General features: G+C 40.2%; 1 long non-coding RNA gene and 1 other non-coding gene across 2 annotated transcripts; both read right to left on the bottom strand.

Moving 5' to 3' along the window:
- Positions 1-5078: 5078 nt before the first annotated feature.
- On the bottom strand, positions 5079-18823 carry LOC138241751 (uncharacterized). The gene is made up of 2 exons (XR_011191019.1): positions 18740-18823; positions 5079-6128 (listed from the first exon to the last, which is right to left on the bottom strand). It is a non-coding gene; the product is annotated as an uncharacterized lncRNA (long non-coding RNA).
- On the bottom strand, positions 7483-7595 carry trnal-caa (transfer RNA leucine (anticodon CAA)). Its single transcript has 2 exons — positions 7558-7595; positions 7483-7528 (listed from the first exon to the last, which is right to left on the bottom strand). It is a non-coding gene; the product is annotated as a tRNA-Leu (tRNA).
- Positions 18824-18969: the final 146 nt, after the last annotated feature.

Below are 18969 nucleotides of genomic sequence, written 5' to 3'. Positions count from 1 at the left end.
AGAGGCTTTTATTTGGGCGCGCAGTTTATTTAACATGTTCATGAATGAGGACGGGTCCCTGAGCAGATCGGTGTTTTTACTCAATGCGGGAAAGGGCGTGCCCCATGGACGCCCGGGAATGTGATTCAGAGGGCTGCCCAGTCATGACACCTTTTACTCCAGCTCTGATCTGAGCAGACTGGCAGAGTGCGGCCAGCCCGGTCCTGGTCGGGGCTGATCGGAGAACATTCCATTCCAGAATCGCCTGCTACTCTTCTGGAATGACCTTATTATGTCACTAGGGGGAGCTCTCCCACACTAAGCTGGAGCTCATGCATTTTAAAAGATGAAAGATTGAAGTATTTTCTCCACATGCTTGGGTTTTTATTCTTTGCTGCATTTAACTAGAGAGTCTACCTTTATAACATGTAGCTGTTGGCAGTCAAATCGGTCATTGTAAGCTATAAGCGTCGCTGATAAAAGATTCCAACCACAGTTCAATAACTTCATGTACATTTCTTTTTCTTTTTGACACGTCACTTCTATATTTTAACAGCAGCACAATGCCTTACACCAAAGAAACATGACCTCTTTAAGGGGTTCACTCTTTTCTGCAATATAACTAACTACCAGTACTGACAATTGTTAGAGCTGTCAGTCATTTGAGGTGCTTATTTCTAAAGGCAGAAAGCATTTACTGAGTCTGACCTTGAGATCGTGGTAATAACACAAATGATTTGTGCTCCTTTCTTTTCCCAGCTTTTTGGATGTTGATGCTCATGTACAGATTGAGTATTTTCTGGGCTTTCATAACCTATGTGCAACAGCTGCAGGGCTCAATCTTATTTCTCAGACTAGCCCAAACACTGATTTGTACATGTTGAGGATGAGTCGCTCTGTTTCACGACTTAAATTGATTATTGATGAAGTAACACAGAGATTGGCTCAGGTTCCTAGCCTGTGGCACCATCCTGAATTCATTTCTTTTCGTCAAAAATATTAGTCCCAGGGGTAACAGCAAGAAGAAGTGCTCTATCCCTGAGGACACTGGGGCTGAGAGGTCACTCTGACCCAAGTGTTTGAATTTCGTATTTCATAGTGGACATTATCAGAGAAGGAACTCATTGGCATTTATTGTCATTTATTTTTATTGTAGTGAGTTTGGCTTGTGCATTGCATGTAACTATTAACTGAATAAGTTTTGCTGGCTCAAACACAACATTGAATGTAAGATAAATCACAAAGTTTTTCTGTTAAATCCCTCCCCTTACTTCAAACAATGGTTAAGTCTTTTTGTTTTCACTAAAGAATACAGAAATAAGACTTTGTTAATAACAGGTTTGCTTCAGATTTCTCTTGAATATCTGGGGCATGACCTTTTGCGATTTTCTTAGATCTGTTACTTAGACATTTTCAAGTAGATTACATTTACTGTGTCTGTCTTACATCCTCCATATCATATTCTGTCTTATACATGCAAAATACAGTACTGAAGTGCCAAAGCCTGCATCCTCTGAACAGTAGTTAGTGCTTTCAGGAGAGCAGTATTTCCTGCATATTGATGTATCTAAGCTGACACTTGAATTGAGAGCACAGGTGCTTTCCTAACATGATCAGTCAGCTAGATTTTGGTGGTGGACAGGAGTTTATCTTGGGATAGTTTCTTTGATTACGATGGAACATCACAAAGCACAGAACTGAGGCCAGGAGCCTTGGAGGCCTACAAGCTGATGAGAGACCATCTGCAATGCTTTTAGGAGTATAGTTAAAATTCTAAGTGCTTTCTGCGGTTAAGATTCTGTGCTAAAACCTGTAAGCTAGGATTGCAGTGGCTTGGATGGAGAGCAAACAAATGTCTGAAAAATCCCCATGGCCACACTCAATTCTGTCTTTTTCCCCCCTTTCCTCACCCATGAAAATACGGCAAAAGTTCTATTGAAGTGATCTAGCAGGTCCTTTTTCAGAGCCACAGCACAGAGTCCATATCGTACTCTTTGAAGTCTTGGCCTGTCATCCATCTAATGCTAAACTTGCTTTCATGCTATGCCAACTACTGGAAAGCCTATGCTAGTAAAGGGAAATTGTCTGCTATATAGAATATATACATTTATACCGCTACACCCCCCCATAGTTACTTTATAATGGCCCACTATCCACTGCATGTAAATGATGGCTCTGGAATCAGTCAATACTGGCCACTTTATTTTCGATAAAGTAGCAGTGTTTCATTTCTGCTTATGGTCCAAGTAGTCAGATTACAAAGATATTGTATGAAATTACGCAATTATAAAAACTTCACTGTGGCATAAAAGAATATTTTCTGTTTTCTGTGAACAGAATAAAGAACTTTGTACTTCTTGTGGTATATGCACAGAAATGAAATAGAAAACCGACCGTGGTTTCAAATTGGGTTTCGAATTGGTTTCCTAGTGCTCTTGTCCTGAAATTCAGAGCAATCTTCTACTTTGCCACCTAGTGGACAAAATGGTTGGTGCTATGAAGTGTAGGGCCTCTTTTACTGAAACGCACTTAAATGTTACACAATTTTTCTTCAAATGTAAATGAAAATATTTTTTTCAGTGACATTACGCTCTGGATCTTAAACTGAGGTTTTCAAAGGCATTTGTTATAACTGGACTATTTGATGGTCCAGTTCCAAAATATATACATATATACAAATATGTACAAAATATAAAATATTTACAAAATATATTTGTATATATTATACACAAATATACAAAATTAATAACCAGCCTTATTGCAGCATCATGAAGCAACACTTCACAAGCAATCAATGCTAAGGGGCTTGAGAAAATGAATTGCACATTAGCTGTGTCAGTGGTTTTTGAGTCCTAGTAGGTTTTATAAACAGAAATCTTCCATCAGCACACATATACTAAGCAGGTAGCAATACATTCTTGAAAATATTTTAACCATTAATTGCATATTATCAGGGCTGTCACATGGTGTTGATGTGTTTCTTCCTGGCTTGGCTTATGACCTGCATGGATAAGTCTAGACACCAAGGTGTGTGTTTGTTTTATAAACGAATACAAAAAAAAGAATCTAAAACACCAATTTTAGCAAAAACTTTTTAAATGCATCCTGCATGTGAAGTGCGCATGAGCACTTACTCTCTGGAGCAACACTCCTTTTTGAGAACATAATGCCGAAGAACATCAGCCTAGTTGTCCTAATTTTCCCGTTACGCTTATTTGCATGCTAATAGCTGAATGAAATCCTTAGATCAATTAGCTGTTTCCTGAGATTAATTAGTAAGCTTCAACAACCCAACTCCTTTGACCTCCTTAACAACACTTAGCAGTTGTCTACATTAAAGGCTATGTGCCAGGGTTTCATCCAGTGAACTTGACAAGTTTATGAACTATAGCAGAATCTGAATCATTGATAGAAATTAGAAGTCCTGAGATTGACCCCTGTGGCTCTCCACTAATTACATCACCTCGGATGGAGCATGTATCTATTATCTGTACTGTTTTTGTACTGAGTAGCCAGGTGTCAATCCAGATACATGCTTTTCCTTCAGTGCTTCCCACCAGCACGTTGAAGATTTACCTTTTTACCAGGACCTTTATGAAAAGCCTTCTTTGAGGATTGGGGGAATTGACAGCTGGATGAGGTTCACAGATCCATCCCCTACCTAGATTGGAGGAATGAGCTGCTCTTGTGGCAGATGATTTTAATGATTCCAAGCCAAAACGTCACGTGTAAGAATGCTGTTTATTGTGAAGCAAAGGGAGAGTCTGTCCTACAGTACTGGAGGAGTTTTATTCCGGCCATCATTTGGTGGTTCCCTGCTCCTTTTTTTGTTGGTATGAAAAATGGTTTGGAAACTTATTTCTGCTTGGTAATCTAATGCTACGGTATGACTCAAACCACTTTTTTGCCTTGTTAGATCTTCTAAATTTTGAGATATAATTGCCATACTCCAGAAGGCAAATTCTGAAATATACAGTACACTATAATCAGCTGACCCTTCTTTTGGGTTCCACAAGGCACTTGGATGAACTCGCGTCTGAATTTTACTCATCTCTAATAAAGTGTCCCCTTTAATATGTACTGTGTGTTATGAAAACGGTAATTAGATTTTGCTGTTCATCAGAAACAGATTGCGCTCTTTTTATATTCATACTCGCACAATTGCGAAGACTTACAGACACCAAAAACGGAGTTGCTATTCTAAGAAAGTAGAGACTGCAGGCTCCAAATTTCCAAATGTCCTGATTCTGCAGAACCATCATGGCAGAATTACAGTCTGTTCCCTTCCAACAAAACAGAAGAGCTTCTTTGAACATCTGCCACTCGTCTCTTCCTCTAATTGCCCACTGTCTTAAATAAAGGCTGGTCTGGTGACAATTTTTTCTAAGAAGAATTAAAATTTGTGGAGATGGCTCGATGCCTTGGACGAATTCTCTGTGTTTCCACAATCATGGTGGTTATAAGACACTATAAGTAAGAAATCCTCTGAAATCCAATTACTATAGTTAAATGGATTCCTTTGGTAGAGCGTCACCGTTTCAGTTCAATTAAATGCCCATATCAAGCAAGTTTACATTTTATTGGCCATTCAACCTTCATCAAACATGACATGATCCCAAAACCATGTTATATTAGGTTTGGGCCTGGACGCACCATGATCATTGTAGTATGGGATATTTTGGGATGCAACACCATTTCACAGATTGGTCCTTGTACAAGGCATGGGAGTAGATGCAAGCTGATCAGTTTTATGGCAGTGAGGACAACCCTGGTGCTAGAGTCTCCTCCAAGAAACAGCTGGGTGAACTTCTCAGATCATTAAACTAGAAAGCCCTGTGAACTGAATGACCTCTTCAGCCTTTTGCGCGCTCTATTCTTAATCCAAGTCCCTAGTCTTCGAAGTGTATCTGCACATCCGTGATTAACCTGATCAACGTAAAAATGCCACTGTGATCCTGTAATGCCATCAAACTACCCATCCCCTCCTTTGTGGCACTGAGGTCATGCTGCAAAGTCCTACATGATGCAAGTCTGTACTTTGTCATGGTTTTGTAGTTAGTGTGCTAATTACTGTACACGCATCTCCATGCACTACTGAAAGCTTTTCATCCTTAGTTTTATTTCAACGTCAGAGACAAGAGGACTAGAAACCTACAGGAAATGCTATAGGAAGTAAAACACAAATTACAGCTGCAGTCAGAGATTGGATGTTTTAGACATTTGCTTTGTCAGAAGGTCCAGATCTGACCAATGTCAATGTGTTTCCTGCGTTTGCCAACAGTGTTTATACGGGGGAAGGAAAAATAACCCTTCCCAATTCTCAACTCACCTGACGTGCTGGGCCTTAGGTGTTGTTTACATCAGCCTAAACTCTGTGCTCTGCCAGTTCTGAATCACTAAAACGGGAAGAATAGGCAGGTAAATTAGCATTTTAAGCCTTGCTGTGCAAAATGTCACACGTGATACTGTGGATGAAAGCTAGCACCAACAGGTCTCGACCACAATTGTCATTTAATATTTTCTACTCCAAGATCTAGCAATGTGCCTTGAAGGGGGCTGAGTACATCATTTTAAAGACAACTCTTTTTTATTTAGTGTGCGTCAATTGTGTACACTAAATGAAATACATGATATGTCAAACCTCTCATTAACAGGGACCTGAAATGATAGCCATCCATTTCAGGCAATGATTTTTTGGGGTTTTTTTCATTTATGTGAATTTTAATAACTTGCCCTCCAGCTTCTCAGCTGCTGGTGTCTCTTTATGTAGTTAAATATATCACGTTAGTTCCTGTAGTGAGATTGAGAAGATCTTAAAGATGTAAACTGAAAGAAACCTTTTCTTGTTTAGTCTAGAGATTTGTGACTGATTAATTCTCTTAATTTAACATTGACCCTCTGTGGTTCTAGATTTCACATTAATATTTATTCTTGCTTCTTGTTTCTGTCCGGTTTGATGTTTCATGAAGTGGTTTGTGAGCCTTCCCAAAAACCACTAACTTAAATCAGGTCTTCATTAATCAGTACCCAAATTAGAACCAGAAAACAACTGAGTCCTCTCATCTCTTTAAATTGTAAAGCTCTGCCATGATTCTCCTCTTGTTACTCCACCAAAAAGACGACTTCTTCTGTTTTTTCTCAAACGCTCCCTGTAAAATAAAGAAAGACAATCTCTTTATGTGCAGCATTTTTGTGAAGGCAGTAGTGTTCACAAATACAAAAATGGCAAGAAAATGTGGCACTGTTAGAATTTCCCAACTGAGCTACTGTAACTCAAGCTTTGCAAATGGCAGTCAGAGTCAGTTAAAATATTATAAATTATGTGGAAAAAACTCACAGATCTCTGTCTCTAATAAGTTTTGAGCTTGGCTCTCCAGTGTTATTCTCATAAAATCATACTCTAAACCAAAGGTAAAACTAAGCTGACTACAAACTGGAGTTGATGGTGGAAAATGTGTTTCAGTTGGAGCTAATACACTAGATATCATTACACAGAGCTGCATTTGAACAAGAAAAGAAGCTCAGGACACCGTCACACAGAACAAAAAAGTTTTTACATGAAAAACTACAAATGAAAATGCAATAGCGTGCGTGTGCTCCTGGAGTGCACATCATGCATTTGTGTATTACGCCTCATGTAAAGTAATATTCCAGTAAGGAATCCTACAAACCACAACTATTTTCATATTTTCTTGGAACTTGGATCATTGGAAGCTGAAAATTAACCCATGCATTGCTGTGCCACAGTTAAAATGTCCATGAAAAAGTTATGCTGAAATATGTATTTCTATTACGTTTGTAGTTGTCTAGAATACATGTGGTATTAAAGGCATCTGTGAAATTTATGGTTTAGAAAGGCAATACCACTTAATCATTCTATATTACTGCTGAAAAATACAGTAATAAGCTTCTCTGAATTTAGCATTAATACCAGCTCGCATTCTGTTGGCAGTTTTCATGATTCACTGGAAATTAGATTTGTGATTTTTCACCATGTCTTTTGATTTTTTCCTCTTAACTTTTAGGGTTTTGTAGGGATGCAAGAAGTCACGGCTCAGTTCAGCTACTTTTGAAATAGGTTTATTGCAAAAGACCTGCCAGAGAGCTGAGCAGGATGATACCAGTATTGTCACAGATATAAGCTCTAAAGCTTGAATATTTCTTGGTGTTTTAAGACACTTGATACCAGTGTTTTTATACTGGGGGAGATCACTTTATTGGCCCTATACAATTTATTGTATTAAGAATTTGCTCTTTTCACATACCCCAACTTGTTCTCCATGAGACACACACATGGAGACAGGGAGAGAAGCTTGGGGTCAGAGTGCAGGGTCAGCCATTTATACAGCAGCATTTGTACTGGAGCAGATGGGGTTTAGGGCCTTGTTCAGGGGCCCAACATAGTAGGATTTCTCTGCCGGCCATGTAATACGAACCTGCAACCTTCCAGCCACAGGTGCAGATCCTTAGCCACAGAGCCACCGTTCCGCCCGAAAGTGTTGCTATCAGGAGTGGGATTTGAACCCACACCTCCCTTCAGAGACCAGAACACCGAAGGGGTTTGGAAAGATATGAGTCCTTGAGTCTGGTGCCTTAGACCACTCTGCCATCCTGACAAGCAGACTCACTTGGTCTGAGCACATGTTTAAACCATCATTCATCGTACAAAGGCCTAGTCAACCTCATAAACCTCGCTACAGTAGGTGGTGTATCATACAGGTATGTGAAGGAATTAAGTCTTGCAGGTCAGAAAACTCAAGGCGTGCAAAAAGAAGCATATAATCATATCCAGCCTTTCATGGGTCCAATGGCTTTCTCTCTTTTGTAACTTTTGTTGCACTGTACAGTGCTGTGGAGGAGTGTACAAACTGCCCAAGAAAAACAAAACTGTTTTTTTCTGTGGTATACTAGAAAACCTTAAAAGGCCTAATTAAACGATTCTGAGAAAAAAGTTCACTGTTGAATGTGAAGTGGGTGCTCTTAAAAGACAAAAGCCTGTCTGTAAACTGTGGTAATTAAGTGTAACCTAGATATTAGGGATTTCTTCCCTTCCCCCCACATCTACTCTACATCACTTTCTCTCCTTCATCATTCACTGTTGGAAAATCCCCTAATCAGATGAAGAAAAATGAAATTATTTTTTCTCTCTGACAGACGCACCTCCACATTTTATGCATGTACTTGAAAGCAATTACTTAAAAAAACAATTATTTTTAACAGACAGATCCATTGAAAGGAGTTTTTTTTTGCCTCATGGGCAAACATTGGTGGGGGGGAAACAATTCAAGGTGATGTCTGGGCTTTTTTTTGTACTTGATGTAATATGATAGTGCAGTGAGCTGACAAACAAGACAATAAGAGACTGGAAAGTGCCTCTAGGATATGTGAACCTCAGAGGAACCATGGGAACTGGTTACACAGCCTTGAAGCCAGACACTGAGTATGTAAATCAGTTAGAGCCGTCTAGATGTTGGGCAGATAAGACAACCACAGACACATCCCTAATGTTGAGGTATGACTGCAAGCTGCCTTCTTAATAGGGATAATAGAATGATTTAAGGAGGTTCAGACTATTTACCAACAACTTATTCACACCAAGCTGCTTCACTATTGCCAGAAATTTCCACAAACAACCTATTTACACATTCCCACTGACACCTCCGCTACACACACACACAGCAGATTATTATTATTTTTAAATTAGCTGCTCCTCTTCCATGTATAGTGACGACCTGTGCCGTATTTGTTTTCAGGAGGTCTGATTTTTCACCTTATGCAGAGCCTTGGCGTCTAACACTTCAATGCTTTTTCAGTCAAGCCCAGGCGTAAGGCTCATTGTAATTTAGAATACAATTATTTTCACTAATATGAGCTGGAGGCGTGTGTGGAACAGGGATTTTTCTGGTTATACAACCACCTTCAGAGCTGAATGCATTTCAGTTGGTGCTACCTGCCAGGTCATTGTGACTCGAAAGGTTTTGATTTTCTGGTTTTCATGTTCTACACAACAACATTCTCCCTGGGTTGGGAGCCGTCGGTGGATGTTGCTCAAACCTTACATTTCAGAGCCCCCCTCTTTTATTTATTATGATAGAAATAAAGCCATGGCAGGCCAGAAGTCATGGCACATGTGAAGCAGCTCTAAAGCACTACTATTTGTGTCACCTGGGAGAGAAATGGGTGGTTGTTCATTACAGCTAAGGTCAAGCTGGTTAGCATCACACAGCGAAAACTTAACTTCTCCTTGTCTTTCAAAGAGTTACCCACTCCACAAGAGCCAGTCTAAAATGCGGTCGATGCTAAGTTAATCAAAAATAATTCAAATTCAAAGAGCTTTACTGGCACCACTGCCAAAGGAATAACAATTACTTTATCTACCCTCTAGTCTGTTGTTATCCGAACTGTATCAAATTCACAGCAGAAAAGCTTCCTTTCGCTGCTGCCAGGCTGATGTGCGGTTAGTTGCCTGGGTTTCCAGATGTGTATTAGTCAGAAAAACCAGTAGGCTGGGTGGTGGCTGTCCTTCAAGATTTGTGACAATGCTACAAATGTTACATGTTACTCTTTCCTTCCTTGGTTAAACCAAGCTGTGCCTGATGCCAAGATGCACTGTTTTTGCTAGGAATTGTCAGTCCAGAGTTTATCCGTTTGGATATTGGCTGTTAAGCTGGTGATAAGGGGAAATACATCTTTAAAAAGTGACTTGGTACTCTCTGTGATTAAAGACAAACTACTACAGTAGTAGTACTATTGAGACCCATGATGAAGTGCTTTCTTGGTTAAAGCAACTTGTTTCCTATGCTACCCTTTCTGTTCCAAATCATGTTGAAAAACATCAACAGAATGGCTCTCTTGACTGCGTGAGATGAAGATTTTAATTACTGCCCTGTAAGTCTTTCCTTTTTTGAGCTAGGGGGGGCTCTTTTTGCAGAGTCCAAAAATTTAGTAGAGATCTTCATTTCAATGTTTTTAGTTTTTCCTACTTCATAAATGTCCACTGACCTCCGCCCTCTGATACAACACCTTTTTTTAATGCTCAGTTTCATCAGTTCCTCCTCACTGTGTCTTGCTGTAGTAATCTGAAGAGCACTTAAAAGTATACTCTGATAGCTTTCCACAGCCTGCCTTCCTACAGTGATCTCAGAAGCCAGACAGACCTCTTGTGCCAGCACGCAGACATTGTCAGATATGTTTTAGAAATTATAGTGTAGCTCCACCTTGTCTTGGCTGGTCTTGGACAGTTTTGCATTTATACTGGGACTCCAAAAAACTCTCTATCTGTGGTATTCTGTGGAGGGAACAGAATAAAGTACAGTGAAAAGACGAGAAAAGTACAAAACATACATTTTGCTAGCAATTAGAGACTATTTGGCTCAGCTTGCTCACTTAGTTACTTGTACTTAATTAATTGGAGGATCGCGTTTCTCCAGATAAAGAAGCACCTTGTGTCCTGATTGGAAGTTCTCATCCAGCAGTTTCTTGGAAGAAGCACAGGGTTTATGGCTCAGTAACATGTTCCAAACACCCACAACCCTTCTTGTGAAGACATGTCACCTGTTCTCAGTTTAAAAGCATGTGTGCTTAGTAAGCATAGAGAACAATGATTAATCGAGACACAGACTGTGGGAAACTAAGGCAGAGCAAGCTCAGTGCATTGTGGAAGAACAGTAAACTGTGAGCAACAGCAGAGCAGGACCTGAGCAGTGCTAATAATATAGCACTGCTGTTTGTAGGTCTGAAAGAGACCAGCAGAAATTCCTGAGTTTGTGCTCTGCTGTTGTACCTTTGAGGTGATGTTTGCTATCGTTATCAAAGATTCAAGGTACCATAGTTTACATTTTTTATTTGTTGACCGACACCTTCATGATCTTCTATTTCTGGCAACAGCGTCTGTTTATTTTAATCATACGATAAGTCCAACACCCAGCGTTCTTTTAGTTATAGATGTTCATCCAGATTCTTACCTCACGAACCTTTGCTGTGTTGTTCTCGCATTACGAAATGTGCAGCAAAAAATGAATTTTTCGCATAGTTTTGAATTCGGAGCTCTGTGATACACTTCTGGGCACATAAAGAGCTGCCAGTGTGAATATCCTGCGAAGCACACAGTAATTCTGAGACACACGAATCTCCCTGCTTTCTCACATCACGAATGCAACCGCTAAATTGCTTGTGAAACTGAGCAGCAGTGGCCCACAAAAGCAAAGAGGAGCTGGTAAGAATTAAAAAAAAAAAGTGTAAAATGAAATTAAGCAAGTGTGAAAGAAATGTAAATTTTGGTGGTTTGTTGTTTTAACAGTGCTTGTGCCACATACAGTAAGGTATAGGAGTTCTGGCTTCTAAAACACAACAAAGCACTCTTACTGTGAAATATGGCACACTCGGCTAAGCTGTCTTCTTTCTCTGAAGTTTATCGCAGTAATAGGCAGGGACAGGCAATGGTCGGCTACCGTCATGCATCAGCACACCGCTTTTGAAGTTGATGTGAAAGAGCCGAAATTGTATTTAGAAATGTTTTTTTTTTCCTGGTGAAATCTGCTTTACGCCTTTACTGTATTTCCTTCTCACCTTGCAGCCTGATTAAAAGAATGTCACGGCACAGAGCAGCAGAGCTGCGAATCGGCTGATGATGAATGGAGTTGAAGGTGGTATTTATCAAAGTCATCCCTCACATTAATCATTGCCAGTCAACTTTTCTAATCTGAAACAGACCCTTGCCTTCTTTTTTTGGGGAGGGGCGTAGGGGGTTGCGGCATCTGTGTCCACTGTTTCTGAAAAACAGCGATACTGTACATGTGAACCACTGGAAGCGAGCTTTCACTTCTGACACAGGAAAAACAGTCTGCAGGGAGCCAACATCCACTCCATTCCCAGCCTGTCCGCGCTGAGGACCATGTGGGTGTGGGGAGTGGGAGCGCTTCCCTTCTCGGGCTCTCTGATCTGAAGGCCGCTATCGGGAGGAATATAGGTTAAAATGCTGGCAGCAAATTTCCCATGGCTCTGTCGGAGCTCGTCCACAGGAACACAAAGATGCAGTCGTGGCTGGTTTTCTTTGCCATTTTTCTGGCCGCTTCAGGAACTTTGAGCATATGATCCAAAAACTTGCTTCTGATATAACCCCACCCCTCACCTCTGTGGTGTTAGTTACCTTTTGATCAGTGTTTGTGCTGAAACTGACCAGTCTTTTCTCAGCATCTAATGTACACACCGTATTCAACATCCTTCTATATCTTACATAGAGCATTACCACTGGATAGGGTTCTCAGATCTCTTCAGATGATTAATGCCTCAGAACCCGGTGACAGCCTGAATAAAGATTTATCTATAAAAAAATTTAGCTTTGAAAAGGATTCGGATCAAAGGATTTTGGTCTTAATTAACCACCAGCTCGGGAACATGCTCAATAGTATAAAATCCCACCCTGGATTTTGACATTTGCAAGGGTATGTGAATTTTACCGAGCAGTACAGATTTTCAAATAATAAGTAACGTGTTTTAGTTTAGTTTGAGTGTGAGTTTTAGCTATGAGCACTGCAGATGAGGCGGTGTGATTCAGTTTTCCTGGTGTACCTTGCTGTCAGTGCGTTAGAAGCACAAAGTGGCCTTTATTCTTGTTGGAACTGCGCTCACACATCCTTAGCCTCATTTTACTCAGTAACCAGAAGGAGGCTTGCTCAGTTCATTTCCAGTGCAGGTCCGGCCCTGAGCCACAGGCCTTGCTGGTTCCAGCCTGCCAGCAGCCCGGACGACTTACGGTTTCAGGAACCTGTGGGTGTGCCGTATGCTTGGAGCTTCCCAGCCCTGAAAGTTCCCTGAAACATCAGGCTCAGAAGTCACTTGCTTTCAGAAACAGTTACTAGACTGTAAGCAAAAGGATCAATAAAATGTGAAGTTATTTATATAAATAACCACAGTATATATTGCTTCTACACATCTAATCATTCAGATGTATAGAGTGAAGAAGGTATTTTTCCAGGTATTATAGTTCCAATCCTAAATGTGTTGCATTAAACTCATACCATTGTCCTTTGCTTTGAGGTTTGGTGGCACACGCCCTGCCCTGACCACCACATGTGGTGCACAGCTGTGTATCCTTAAATGGGATGCCCAACAACAGCGGAGAACCAGGACGATATTTCCATGAAAATATGGGGTATACATTTCCACATCTAGCAAGGCAAGCACTGTGGACAATACTATTTCATGCTGTGAGGAGGGGGCTCTTTTTAGTTTTGGATGGAGAAAAATATCCTCAGAAGAGGAAACGAACTATACAGGGACTTCTTTATAAAGAATTAGGCTTTGTGAAGCAAACAATATTAGGGAACATCCTTTATTATACAGTAAGTGTAATAGAATTGTCTTGTATCTGGGTTAAGCCATCATGTTTGTGCCTTTTCGCTTTGTAGGAGAGCTTTCTTTCCAAGAACAGAGTGCTGTTAGACTGTCTTGGGTCATTTTGTACAGGGCGTAATCATGACAAGACCAGCACAAGACCAGCTTTCAGAGAAACCCTGAAAATGGCAGAGAAGGATAGTCATGCTGTGAGTCATAATTAAGTGATAAAATTGATTAAATTAAGGGAAGTAAATTAAGTCATAACTTGTAATTGTGTCAGAAGCGTTTTATTTGCTATCTGACGTGTAGCATTCAGAAACTGGTACACTGATGAGAATTTGGAGGCGTGAGTGATGGTGAGGATTGGTGAGGGTGTGGCGGTGATTGTTCACTAATGCACAAGTGAAGACCAGAAAATGGCAAAATTAACATGCACCCGGACACTTGACTCCGGAGATCCAGTCCCACATCTTCATGTGTATCTGATAATTCATTACACAATTATTATTTAAATTTTTGTGGTGTCAAACTCTTTCTTTGTCCAAGACCTAAAGATGTCAATGAAATATTTAGATTAGCTTGTTGGTTCTGAGCTACAAATTGATTGATCCATCACCCGCTTTTAAGGATATTATTTCTTTCCTTGTCTTATGGCACCCCATTTCCTGCTTATCATGGATGCATGATTTTCTTTGGGCAGCTGTGCAGTCTAGAAAATGAGTTAAAATAAATGAAACAAACAAGGTAATAATTTCCCATTAAAACATCACATCCTGTGAATACCAGGGTTTACAGGATAATACTTCAGGGTTCACCTTTCCCAGAAATTCAACGTGCCCTGAAGTTTTGGAAAAAAGTTTAATGAAAAACAGATTTGTTGTCTGGTGTTTTTCCTAAATTCAGATTCCAAAAGATCATTTAGAAAATTGACAATATTTAAACTCTTTCACACCTGAACTCTGTAAACAGAACTCAGTCTGTGTAAAATGCACCAGGTGATTATTTCCCTCATATATTGTTCATGAGTCACATTTCTTGGACTGAAAATGAGCTGTGATCACATCTTAAATGATACACCTCTGATTATTTTGGCTGAGACTGGAAAAAAGGTTTGCTTTTGTTCAAACCTTTTCTCTGTACTGGAGCCTCACAATACAGCCTGCAGAGTCTGTTTGTTCTTGGATACCTTGGGTCATTGTGACACAAAGCCCACCTGTAGAACCCTTAGTTATTTAGTTATTAAAATAGTTGGCTGCAGGATTTTGCAGTTTTCTTTTTTGGCCAATATTCAAGTGTACACTGCATTTCAAAAACATTGTTCTATCTCAAAGATGTATACTCCGATAACACTGGAATGTAACTGTTTGCTTCTTGACTGCCTTGCCTTTGAAAGCTGGCCCAGCCCTGTTATGCTCGAGCCATTGTGTGACTCAGAGTGTTAACTCTGCACCCTGTCACAGGTACTGAAGAATCACGTGGATTAAGTATGCAAAACATTATATGCAAAACAAATTGCTGGGGAAAGGTGTCAGGCTTGTTCCGCTTCCAAGAGAAAGTTTTGCAAATTCTAATGTTGAAAATCTTTTTATGGATCTGGCAGAGTTAAGATAATAAAAAATATAGAATCAGTGGCAAAAAAGGGAGGGAAAGGACTTGATTTTTTTTTTTAAGTGTGGTTTTCAAGACAACCGAAGAATTGGTTGCTGTGCCAGGTAAAAGCTGCCTCATCCTGTGAGTCATTGTTCATGTAGCAAATTCCCTACCTTTACCCTCTCTCTTCCCGACTGTGTTTTATCTAATAGAGAAGCTATAAGACTTCATGACATACTGTAGCATGAGGGGAAAAAGCAATAAAAACCCAGATCCAGAGCAGAGGCTTCTAGCTCTATGTCTTAATTCCAAAGGATCCCAAAGCATATTTCATTTAGCAAGGGGACTCACTTCATCCACCACTAAAGTACTGCACCCATGTGGGGGATCTATCTGCACCAGCAGCCTCTCTACACAGCAGATCAGGTGGAGAAAAACTGCTGCCGACCAGGATCACCGCAAGATCCTTAGGGTCTCACAGTCATGCAGGTGGGCTTTAGGGAAGGGTTACACCAGTTGAGTTGATTATTTTAAAGACACAGAGGACACATCGTTCCATAACCTGGCCTGGTCCTGGATTTCAGATTGCACATGTCATAATTCTGTGGCAATGAAGCATGTTAAAACACTGTTGATGTGCAAAGTGGGCTGCAACATATGGTGAATATTTAAGCAGTTTCAATTGTATATGTGGCATGTAACATTGAGACAGGAGGGGTTCCCCTGGCAATCTGAAATCCAGAAACATGTTGCTTTCTTAGGCCAGGCTGCTGAGGTCTGTCTTTGCATGTTTAGCCATCAGCAATAGTTTTATGTCATGATTCTTTGGGTTTTGACCATTAGAGACTCTGTTATCTTAAAGCCTGCTGGTTTCTAACCCCCAGCTGACATTCTGTGCCTTAAATCACTCCTTTTGACTCACAGGATGTCATGTATTTCTATATTCCAGGTGAATGCTGTTGAAGTCTTCTGATATTCTGCCGAAATGACGTTAAAATCAATATAGCAAGGCTTCTTACACTTGTACAGTTGGAATCTGTTTCAATTTGATTATTCAGCTAAATGGACCTGGATTCACAAATTCTGAGAATTGTAGACAATGAAACGACAAAGGAAAGCAAGCCCGGAAAATGTAATACTCCCGCCACACAGAATCTTTGAATTTGCTCTCATATAGAGTTTCATTCTTCCTCAAGTAAGCGCTATTTACTGTGACAAATCAATGTCCAGTGCCAAAAGTAAATCCCTTCAATCATCTTTATGTGAACGAGTTTTAGCCAAGAGCAAAGATGTGCGGACCGGCGATGAATTTCAGTACAGAATGTCTTTCTGAGTTCTGGGAATTGGCAAAATGAAGGAGAGTCTCCATAGATTTAATCTCTGCATGAGAAATCACCTTGGTTCTGTGTTCCTTGGTACTCTCTCAGAATGTCTCTCTCAGTTATAGATAGCAAGCCTTGCAGTTTTAGTGTGAGAAATATTGCATCACAGTTACTCACGGACCAAGCTCCCTATTTTTCCACACTGTGAGAACCTTGGCTTTTATACGAGAGTCTTTTTCCCACCACAAATTTAGTTAAAAAATAGAATTTGTAGGCATTGAAATCAAACTAGTTTGGGCTCACTCAGCCCTTCTCATGATTTGAGAGGGGAAGGTCAGGTCACAATGGGGTCAAATAAGAACTCTAAAATAATTATAATGGATTTCCTACACAGGTAGAAAACTAACATGGAGTGTCTGCCCATGTTTTGTATTCATGAGAAAACTCTGAGTTTTGGGAATCTCGTGCTCTTCCAGGGAACTGAAACGTTTTTGTTTTCAGTTTTTGTCCCCAGATATTTCTTCTGCACACTTTCATGTTTTCCAAGCCTGGGACGCATTCCATTCCGTGTTCCAGTTCATTGTATCGACTTGATGAAGAGTGCTAATTCTGCGAAACGTCCATTACTTTTCAAAACATTTGTGCAAGAATTCAAACTGGTTGTCGTTGCTTTTTTTAAAAAAAACAACCAAAGAAACTGTTTTAAAAGTTAACAGAGGGAAGAAAAAATGTTTTGGCATTGAGCAAGGCTTCTCAGATTTCCTCTGACATTTGGGCACTTTGAAAGTATAAAATGTAAAAGTGGTTCTGTTTAAAAAATATTTTGTGAAAATCTCAGAAACTTCAGTTTGATAGCTACATTGTTGAAGATCATTATAATATAGTGTTACCCCAAAACACATTTAACTGATGGATGTGTATACAGTTACAACATCAGGAGAGCATGAGTCTGGGGCGACACTGCAGAGCGAAGAAAAACAACAATAACCGAATAAAGATGAGGACATTTCAAGTATCCAGAGGAAAACAGATGCCAGATGGTAGAGTCTCTTTGCCATTGCGACACGTGGATGATTTCACCATATTTAAAGATGTGCTTATTGGACAAAATCCTATAGACGCAAACTGTGTTAACGCACAGATAGAATTGGGACTTCCTATCCCATCTTTCTTTCAATGTTACAAGGATTTGTTGAGCTAATCCATGATTTTGTACTGTATATGTCTGCATTTTGCCAATCAGAGAGTATGAAATTATTCCTTCTTATTTTGGAACATTGTTTTCTTCAGGCTTTTTATTTGCTCTGTTCAGCAGGACAGTCCAGCGCCTAGTCACATATAATTAAATGGATGTTGCTGTTATTTTTCCCTTCCTTTCCTATCTTTGTTTATTTTTATGCAGGATTTGGCTTCCTCTGACACATGATATTGACATTTTGTTACTTAATCTATTGTTACCTGTAACTCTCCGAGATACCTGTCTTTCATTTTAAGCAAATGCAAAAAGTTTAAGATGGAAAATGGCCGGTCAGCTTTTTTTGTTTTGTTTGTTTTTTCTGCAGTGTCCTCACTGGTTTATCACACAGTGATGTGTTGTAAACGTCCACATCTGGTTCTGTAGATCTCTGAGCAAGGACTGATTGAAAAGATCTGAAAAAATACCACACATTTCAAGTCCATCTTTTTCTGGGCAAATCTCATATGCAAATTATTTATTGGCAGTGTTTTATGGAGTTTAGGTGTAACAAATGTAGCTTTCATCACTTTTAATTTGGTATAAATAAATCAGTAAAGTAGTTTGATATTCAGCAGGCCTGTAAACAGGAACATTGATGTCAACAGGGGTCCTGTGTGTGCAGTGATGCCTTTGTTGTTCAGCCAAGACTGCCCCTAATAAATGCAACACAGACCTTAACGGTAATATGGGAAAGAGGTTTCATTGCTGTATTCACTGGGAAAGGAAAGAGAGGTCAGGTTACATCTTCTAAACCACCTGGGTGGGAGGAGTATCTGTGTTGGTGGGGTTGAGAACTCGACTGCACGCCACACTTGGATAGTGTTAAGCCTGACCCTCAGGACTGTCGCATGAAAAGGGCTGGTTTTCTTCATGGCGTTTTTCTCCACTTGTTCCATTTCATTCTGATTTTGTCCGTATCTCATGTGGAGCTGTTCCTTGGTTTCTTCCGACTAGATTGTAACTGGTGTTTTGACTGGACGCAGAGGCAAAATATTTTAAGAAAAGGCTGCAAAGGGGTGAGACCATTTCAGCTCGCCAACGGCCGTCTGTGGCCACCCTACTTTTGGCCATTTGCTGTGTTGAAGAAGTACATCCCAGTGGATGGCATCCCAGTTAAATGGCAGTTCTCAGCCTTGTGACACTCTCGGTACGTCAGTCAGGAATTATAACCGGTGATGTTTTGGTGGTTTTTGAAAGGCGCGTCCTTCATTGAATTTGCCCCCTTCGCAGTGCTGGGGGTGGGGCTGGGGTGGGATTGTAGAGTTTGACTCACCAATGGGCTTCAGAGAGCTGTGTGGTGCTGTAGTGCTTCCTCCAGAACGACCCGCTGGGATTGTTGGAGCTGCCTGGTTCAAGCACACAGCCACCTAGAAGAAAACAGAGGCGTGAAAAGCAGTCAGGAACAAGCGATAGCTGACAGTTTGGATTGGACTTGAAACTCCTGCAGTGTTATCTGACAAAATTATACTTCGACATAATATTCGGTTTAATTGTGTTGCATAA

The sequence above is a fragment of the Lepisosteus oculatus genome, chromosome 11 (assembly GCF_040954835.1).
Source record: "Lepisosteus oculatus isolate fLepOcu1 chromosome 11, fLepOcu1.hap2, whole genome shotgun sequence".
NCBI lineage: Eukaryota > Metazoa > Chordata > Actinopteri > Semionotiformes > Lepisosteidae > Lepisosteus > Lepisosteus oculatus.
Note: the sequence above shows the minus strand (reverse complement) of the source record. Positions and strands in the feature narration are given on the sequence as shown.